A 7,589-nucleotide genomic window follows, 5' to 3' on the forward strand; every position below is an offset into this window, starting at 1 on the left:
AGACCGCCGGGCTCTCCGTGGATTGTTGTCGGGTCTAGGAGGTGGCGCAGACGGAGGAGGGAGAGGAAGCAGAAGCGGGGCTGCAGGTCCGGTGCTATGCTAAGGCTAAGAAAACAACCACACAAGCCACCTCTACTGAGCCTGTATCTCTCTAATGCTAGATCGCTGGTGCATAAAACGGATGATCTGGAATTACAACTCGCTGGAAATCGCTATGTTCGGGACTGCTGTGTTTTAATTATCACAGAAACCTGGCTTCATCCGGAAATACCCGATGCTAGCTTGCAGCTAGCAGGCCGCACTCTGCTCCGCTGGGATAGAACTGAGAATTCTGGTAAGAGCAGAGGGGGAGGGGTCTGTATTTACGTGCATGACAATTGGTGTAACAACGGAACAATTATAGATAAACACTGTTCCCCGGACCTCGAGTACATGTCTATAAGATGCCGGCCTTTTTTTCTACTGAGAGAGCTAACTGTAGTGATTATCACAGCTGTGTATATTCCACCTGACACCAGTGTAAACACAGCGCTCTCTCTCCTGCTGAACACCGTAAACAAACAGCAGCAGGCCCACCCGGACGGTGTTCACATAATCGCAGGAGACTTTAATAAGGCCAACTTGAAGACTGCACTGCCGAAGTTTTACCAACATGTTAAGTGTTCCACTAGAGGGGAGAACACTCTGGATCATGTTTATTCTAACATCAAGCATGCGTACAGAGCCATACCCCTCCCCCACCTCGGCCAGTCAGAGCATCTTTCCCTCTTGCTCTCCCCAGCCTACACCCCCCTCAGACGCAGAGCCAGGCCCACCACAAGGACTATCACAACCTGGCCTGAAAATGCACTCACCAAACAACAGGACTGCTTTAAACAGACAGACTGGGACTTATTTGAACATCAGGAGCTGGAGACATTCACAGGAATGGTGCTGGACTATATCAAGTTCTGCATTGGGAATGTGACAGTGGATAAAAACATCCGTGTCTTCCCAAACCAGAAACCCTGGATGACCAGCCAGGTCCGCTCACTCCTCAGGGCTCGCGATGCTGCCTTCAGGTCAGGTGATAGAGCTCTGTACAGAGCTGCTCGAGCTGATCTGAAAAGAGGAATAAATAAAGCCAAGGCAGACCACAGGCTGCGCACAGAGTCCCACCTGTCCAGCAACAACACACGGGAGGTGTGGCGGGGCATTCAGGACATCACAAACTTCAGAGACTGTGATGCGCCAACATGAGACTGGAGTGCGCCGCTAGCAGAGGAGCTAAATCGCTTCTTTGCTCGCTTCGAAACATCTCAGCAGCACTCATCTGCTCCTGCCCTGCCCCCACCACCACACAGTTCCTACACCACTCCTTTCACTGTACAGGAGCACGATGTCAGACAGGTGCTCCTAGCAGTGAACCCCAAGAAAGCTACCGGCCCAAATGGTGTACCTGGTAAGGTGCTCAGAGCATGCGCCCACCAGCTCGCCCCTACCTTCACCAGGATCTTTAACCTCTCTCTGGCTCAGGCAGTCATCCCGCCCTGCCTAAAATCTGCAACAATAATCCCAGTGCCGAAGAAGTCTCCCGTCACCAGCCTGAATGATTACCATCCTGTGGCCCTCACCCCGGTAATCATGAAGTGCTTCGAGAGACTAGTTCTTCAGCACATCAAGGACCACCTCCCCCCAGACTTCGACCCCTACCAGTTCACATATCGCACAAACAGATCCACAGAGGACGCCATTGCCGTAGCTCTCCACTCTGCACTAAATCACCTGGAGCAGCAGCAGAGCTACGTCCGCATACTCTTTGTGGATTACAGTTCAGCTTTTAATACAATAATCCCGGACATCCTTATTAGTAAACTGAACACTCTCGGCCTCCCCCCTCTCACATGTGCCTGGTTAAAGGACTTCCTTACTAACCAGCCCCAGACTGTGAGACTTGGCCCCCACTTCTCCTCCACCCGCACGTTGAGCACCGGCTCTCCACAGGGCTGTGTGCTGAGCCCCCTCCTGTACTGCCTCTACACCCACGACTGTAGTCTGACCCACAACAACAACAACCTTATCGTCAAGTTTGCTGACGACACCACAGTGGTCGGACTCATCTCAAAGGGAGACGAGGCAGCCTACAGAGAGGAGGTCCTGAAGTTGGCAGCCTGGTGTTCAGAAAATAACCTTGCTCTGAACACCAAGAAAACCAAAGAGCTCATTGTTAACTTCAGGAAGCACAGCACCGACCTAGCCCCCCTTTACATTAACAATGAGTATGTGGAGAGGGTCCACACCTTCTGGTTTCTCTGTGTCCTCATCTCCGCCGACATCTCCTGGTCAGAGAACATCACAGCAGTCATTAAGAAGGCTCAGCAGCGGCTACACTTCCTGAGAGTCCTCAGGAAGTACAACTTAAGCTCCAACCTGCTGCTGACCTTCTACCGCTCATCCATTGAGAGCATACTGACGTACTGTATTACAGTATGGTACGGCAGCTGCACTGCTGTAGACAGGGAGAGGCTCCAGAGGGTAGTAAAGGCAGCACAGAGGATCATTGGCTGCCCTCTCCCCTCCCTGATGGACATTTACACCTCCCGCTGCCTTAGCAGAGCTAAGAATATTATCAAGGACAGCTCCCACCCTGGCTTTGATCTGTTTGACCTGTTGCCCTCAGGGAGGCGCTACAGGTGCATCAGGGCAAAGACAAATAGATTAAAAAACAGCTTCTTTCCAAAAGCCATAACCGCCCTGAACTCGGATATGCTCTGACTTTATAGTCTATTTTATTTTACTATTTTACTAATTTATAAATGTGCAGTACTTTATAAGGTGACTGTCTATGCAATACTTTTATAATGTGCTCCAAAATGTGAAACGCAACACATGCACCTCAGGACTGTGCACCTTACACACAACACATACACCTCAGGACTGTGCACCTTACACACAGCACATATACCTCAAGTCTGTGCACCTTACCTTACCTTGCAATAATTCATAATGTGTAATATTTTATCTTATAATGTGACTCTCTCGTGCAATAATTTATAATGTGACTGTCACTGTGCAATACTTTATATGTGCAATACCTCACTCCATAATGTGTAACACAACACATACACCTCAGACTGTGCACCTTACCCCCCTTTTTTCCCTCTCTTTTCTCTTCCCCCCCTTCCTCTCTCTCTCCCTCTCTACACGCTGTTTGCACTGTTATTGGAAATGCTTTAATCTCATTCTACATGTGTATAGTGACAATAAAGGCATTCTATTCTATTCTATTCTATTCTATTCTATTCTATTCTATTCTATTCTATTCCAAAGACAGAGCGGAGTGCAGGTCCAGGGAGAAAACAGTTCTGTTCCTTTTACTTTTACAGCTCATCAGCTGAAGATCTTCAGAGTCCTGTCGGTCATCCGATGATCTGGAAGGAATCTTGTTTGTAGTTCGTCGACTTTGCGAAAGGGAAAAGGGATCCGGTCGCCTTTTCTCTTTTCAATACTGCGTGGGCTGCAGTAACTAACTGGTTCAGTTATTATTGCAACTATGCGAAGCTCAAATACATTGAACTTTGGCTAAAGGTCTGGTATCAATAGCTCGTTCTTTGTCCTTTGTTCTCCTGTAGCACAAATGCATGATGTTTCTTTCACGCATGGAAAACCCACCACCAGAGAGAAGGAATTTTGATTTCACTACGGGTTTTAAGCACAGTCGTGACGTCACTGTATTTGGTATCGGGTATCATCCCTATTGAGGTATTTCACTCACGTGACCAAGTCATGTGACGCTGCCATTTTGGACGGCACGGCTCGAATCAGTTTGAATGCGAGGAAGGCGACAAACGAAAAACATAAAAGAAAAAGGAGCGAGATGCAGAAAACACCTTCACTATCCAGCGACGTAGGGCATTTACAGGGCGAGCAGAGGGAGAGGTATTTGCAAAAATTGAGGTTAGCAGGCTTGGAGAACGACGTTTACCTGCTTCCACCAGGATTGTTCACTGACAGCTAAGATTTGTTCACATTTTCATTTACTTTCGGTCCTCAGGATAAACAAAATGTTATTAAATGTCATTGAAATAACTTCTTAGTCTGTTGAGACATGGCCTATTATAAATTTTTCCTTTACTGTATTTACTAGTTTACTGAGCGCGCTCTGGGGCTGGCTGGCTGGCTGGCTAGCGCTCCGGGGTGGGCTGGCTGGCTGGCTAGCTAGCGCTCCGGGGCTAGCTAGCACTCTGGGGCCGGCTGGCTAGCGCTTTGGAGCCGTCTGGCTGGCTAGCTAGCGCTCCGGGGCTGGCTGGCTGGCTAGCTAGCGCTCCGGAGCCGACTGGCTGGCTAGCGCTCCGGAGCCAGCTGGCTGGCTAGCGCTCCGGGGCCGGCTGGCTGGCTAGCGCTCCGGGGCCGGCTGGCTGGCTAGCGCTCCGGGGCCGGCTGGCTGGCTAGCGCTCCGGGGCCGGCTGGCTGGCTAGCGCTCCGGAGCCGGCTGGCTGGCTAGCGATCCGGGGCGGGCTGGCTGGCTGGCTAGCTAGTGCTCTGGGGCTAGCTAGCGCTTCGGGGCCGGCTGGCTGGCTAGCGCTCCGGGGCCGGCTGGCTGGCTAGCGCTCCGGGGCCGGCTGGCTGGCTGGCTAGCTAGCGCTCCGGGGCGGGCTGGCTGGCTGGCTAGCTAGCGCTCCGGGGCTAGCTAGCGCTCCGGGGCCGGCTGGCTAGCGCTCCGGGGCCGGCTGGCTGGCTAGCTAGCGCTCCGGGGCCGGCTGGCTGGCTAGCGCTCCGGAGCTGGCTGGCTGGCTGGCTAGCTAGTGCTCCGGGGCCGGCTGGCTGGCTAGCTAGCGCTCCAGGGCCGGCTGGCTGGCTAGCTAGCGCTCCGGGGCCAGCTGGCTGGCTAGCTAGCGCTCCGGGGCCGGCTGGCTCAGTAAACTAGTAAATCCAGTAAAGGAAAAACTTGAGACTGAAAGGTTTTAACAGTCATCCAAATGACTGAACGTAAACATTGCTACAGTAACATACCAGCTACTGTTGTTGACATTAGCTAGCTTGCCGTCCAAAATGGCGGACACCGGGGCGTCACGTGACCCTGTGACGTCAGGTGAAATACCTCAATATCCAGTACCATTACAGGAAGTCAGAAGAATGGCTGGAGATAGAACATGGCATTGAGTACAGGGATTGGTGTATTCAATGCTGTACAGTGAAAAGGAATTGGTTACTATGGCTATGGTATGGCAGCCCATCCCTACAATTGTGTTGTTGACAAAAGAAAAATATTAGTCTATGCCACTGATATGAGACACATTAAAGCTGGAAATACAGAGAAACAAAGATGAAAAAACAACCTTTACCACTTTTGTACATTTGAGTATTAAAATTTCTTCTGCACTTTCTTTTTCTTTTGTATGATTCATTTTAATACAGATTCTGAGTCATGTATTAAGTAAAATTTTTAAAATGTATATAGTTTTGTTTAAATCTTGATTTAGAATTCTTTTATTTTGTATAGTTCTTTTTAATGGAGTTTTGAAATAAAGGTTGTTTACATTTTAATACAGTTAATGATATCAATCCTGGCTAATAAATCTGTGTAAGAAAACAAACAAACAAAAAATCAGCATATTTTATAAAAAGATTTGCCAAGAACTTCATTTACTGAACCAATCTAACATAAAAGGACAGACATTTAGTGAAAATAGCAATAAAATCCAGGCTTTTCAAATGTAGATTCTTCTTCTTCTTCTTCTTCTTCTTCTTATTATTATTATTATTATTATTTCAGCAATTCACATGGTAAGCTGTTAATGCATTTTTTTTTGTAATCTAGACATCAAACTACAGCCTATAGCCTTAAGTGTCAAGTGACTTTCTTAAAATCTTTGCTGTTTCCAACAAGCAAGCTTTCTGAAGCAACACTGCCATCATTCAATTCAATTTTGTTTAGTGATGCCTTGAAGTTCTTAGTGATTGTCCCAAGTACTCCAATTACAACTGGTACTACATTTACTCTCCTGCAGTTCCAGATCTTCCCAATCTCTCTTTTAAGGTCTTAATATTTTTCAATTTTCTCATGTTCCTTTACCAGCACTCACATGCCAAAGGGGCATGCTATGTCGATTACCTTACATGTTCTCTCCTCCTTCCCTAATACCATATCTGGTCTATTATGTTCAAGATGATAGTCTGTTTGAATCCTGAAGTCCCACAGTACTTTCACTTGATCATTTTCCATTACCCCTTCCGGAATGTGGTCATACTACTTATCTCTGCTTGGGAGACTGAACTTCTGACAGAGCTTCCAATGAATGGCTTGTCCAACCTTATTAGTCGATCTTGACATGTTGCCAGTCTCCTGACCAAGATATGGTGGCGCGCGTGAGTGCTGCGGCTTGTAGCCCTCTAGTTCGGTGCTTTTTAATGTGTTTAGTTTGTTTTTCATGGCATTTACATGGCGAGCTCCGTCAGGCACGATGTGTATATAGCCGTGCAAACCTGATCAGCATCGGTTTTCAAAACAGCATTCCTGTTACGGACTATTTCCGACAAGCCAACAACATACCGCCCAAAATATAGAGGACACCGGGATCTCCATGGATTGTTGTCGGCTCCCACAGGCAGCGGCGACGGAGACGGGACAGGAAACAGAAACGGGGATGTCGAGCTGGCCTGATAAAGAGGCTTAAGAAGGATCCTCACAAACCACTGCTCCCCAGCGTCTTCCTGGCAAACGTAAGATCTGTTGTGCAGAAAATGGATGACCTGGAGCTACGGATAGCAACCGACAACTTTGTCCAGGACTGCTGTGTGTTGATACTGACTGAGACCTGGCTACATTCTGCTATACCCGACAACGCTGTGCAGCTAGCAGGCCGCGTCATTCACCAGAACGACAGAAACAGTGACTCTGGTAAGAAAAGAGGAGGTGGTCTATGTGTGTACATCAATAATGACTGGTGTTCACAAAGCCATGCCACTCATAAATACTGTTCCCCCGATCTCGAGGCATTAACTGTCATCTGCCACCCTTTTTACTTACCTAGGGAGCTAACTGTTGTCTCCATCACAGTTGTGTATATCCCTCCAGACGCTAACGTGGACTTGGCCCTAAGCTATCTCCATGGATGCATTAGCAAACAACAGCAGGCCCATCCAGATGGGGTACACATAATAGCTGGGGATTTTAATCAGGCATGCCTGAAAACTGTTCTCCCTAAATTCACCCAATATGTGCAAAGTGCCACCAGAGAAAACAACACCCTTGATCATGTTTACTGTAATATTAAGCATGCATATAAAACAGAGCCACACCCTCACATTGGCCAGTCTGACCACCTTTTGTTGCACCTCATACCCGCCTATACTCCCCACATCAGGAAAAGTAAGCCGGCCACCAGGATGATCAAAACCTTGCCCGAGGATGCCCTCTCCCAGCTTCAAGACTGCTTCACCACCACGGACTGGAACCTGTTTGAAAGCCAGGTTTTGGAGGAATTTATAGTGACTGTGCTATCATACATTGTTTACTGTATTGAAATGGTTACCATCACTAAGCGCATCAGGATATTCCCCAACCAAAAACCCTGGATGACGAGTGAAGTACGGCACCTCATCAGGGA

The sequence above is a fragment of the Neoarius graeffei genome, chromosome 4 (genome assembly GCF_027579695.1).
Source record: "Neoarius graeffei isolate fNeoGra1 chromosome 4, fNeoGra1.pri, whole genome shotgun sequence".
In the NCBI taxonomy this organism is placed as follows: Eukaryota; Metazoa; Chordata; class Actinopteri; order Siluriformes; family Ariidae; genus Neoarius; species Neoarius graeffei.